The sequence below is a fragment of the Kryptolebias marmoratus genome, unplaced genomic scaffold (assembly GCF_001649575.2).
Source record: "Kryptolebias marmoratus isolate JLee-2015 unplaced genomic scaffold, ASM164957v2 Scaffold28, whole genome shotgun sequence".
NCBI classification, from domain to species: domain Eukaryota; kingdom Metazoa; phylum Chordata; class Actinopteri; order Cyprinodontiformes; family Rivulidae; genus Kryptolebias; species Kryptolebias marmoratus.
In genome coordinates, this window is record NW_023665762.1 from 53,272 (window position 1) to 55,176 (window position 1,905).

Genomic DNA, 1,905 nt, shown 5'->3' on the forward strand with positions numbered 1-1,905 from the left:
ATCCCGGCCGTTTCACACTCGGCTGCGAACCGCTCCAGTGAAAGCTGTAGATCACGGTCTGATGAAGCCAGTAGGACCACATCATCTGCAAAAAGCAGAGATGATATCCTAAGGCCACCAAAACGGATCCCCTCAACACCTTGGCTGCGCCTAGAAATTTTGTCCATAAACGTTATGAACAGAATCGGTGACAAAGGGCAACCTTGGCGGAGTCCAATTCTCACCGGAAATGAGTCCGACTTATTGACATGAACACAGGGGTAATTTGTCCAAGAGCGAGACCAAAACCAGACACAGAGACGTAACTAAAGGCAAGTGGTTTATTTACAAGGTGACAAGTTATATACAGTGAGCCGGGTCCAGGAGTGGTCTGAAAGGCAAGAGGAGCAGGGTGAGTCTCGGGTACCAATCCTACAATCAGTTGAGTCTGTTAGGTGGTTGAGGTTGAGGAGGTGAAGGAGGTGTTCCAAGTGATCCGGAAGTCGAGAAGCCAGTAGTCCTGTCCAGGTAAGTATCCAGACATCCAAGGTAAGTTTCCGTGAGGTGCGTAGGTCTTAACGTGACAAAGAACCTAGGATCGAGGGCGCAAAGAGTGCTTAGTTAGCAAAAGCATCAACACTGAGATAGATACTATGGCTGAGAATCTAACCCAGGAGGTTCGATGCTCCAGCGAAGGTCTGGTCTCAGCTAGAGGCTTAAGTACTGGCAGGTCTCATCAATAAAATCAGGATCACCTGTGAAACCAAACGTTAAAGGAGCCGCCCCAAGGCGGGGCTAACTCCAGATCCCTAACTCCAGATCCCTACACTTATTGCCGGCAATGCGGACCAAGCTCTGACACTGGTCATATAGGGACCTAACAGCCCATATCAAAGGGCCCGGTACCCCATACTCCCAGAGTACCACCAACAGGATTCCCCGAGGGACACGGTCGAACGCCTTCTCCAAGTCCACAAAACACATGTAGACTGGTTGGGCGAACGCCCATGCACCCTCAAGGACCCTGCTGAGGGTATAGAGCTGGTCCAGTGTTCCACGACCAGGACGAAAACCACACTGCTCTTCCTGAATCCAAGATTTGACTATCCAACGGACCCTCCTCTCCAGAACCCCTAAATAGACCTTACCAGGGAGGCTTAGAAGTGTAATCCCTCTGTAATTGGAAAACACTCTGCGGTCCCCCTTTTTGAATAAGGGGACCACCACCCTGGTCTGCCAATCCAGAGGAACTGCCCCCGATGTCCACGCAATATTGCAGAGTCATGTCAACCAAGACAGCCCCATGACATCCAGAGCCCTAAGGAACTCCGGGCGAATCTCATCCACCCCCGGAGCCCTGCCACTGAGGAGCTTTTTAACCACCTCGGTGACCTCAGCACCGGAGATTGGAGAGTCCGACCCAAAGCTCCCAGGCCCTGCCTCCTCAATGGAAGATGTGCTGGTGGGATTGAGGAGGTCTTTGAAGTATTCGGCCCACCGACCCACAACGTCCCGAGTCGAGGTCAGCAGCACACCACCCTCACTATAAACAGTGTTGGTGCTGTTCTGCTTTCCCCCCCGAGAGGCTGTATGGTGGACCAGAATCACCTCGAAGCTGTACAAAAGTCATCCTCCATGGCCTCTTTAAACTCCACCCATGCCCTAGTTTTTGCCTCAGCGACCACCCGAGCCGCATGCCGCTTGGACTGCCGGTACCCATCAGCTGCTTCCGGGGTCCCACAGGCCAAAAATGCCCAATAGGACTCCTTCTTCAGCCTGACGGCATCCCTCACTGCCGGTGTCCACCAGCGGGTTCTAGGGTTGCAGCCAAGACAGGCACCAACTACCTTGCAGCCACGGCTACGATAAGCCGCCTCAACAATGGAGGCATGGAACATGGCCCACTCGGACTCAATGTCCCCCGCC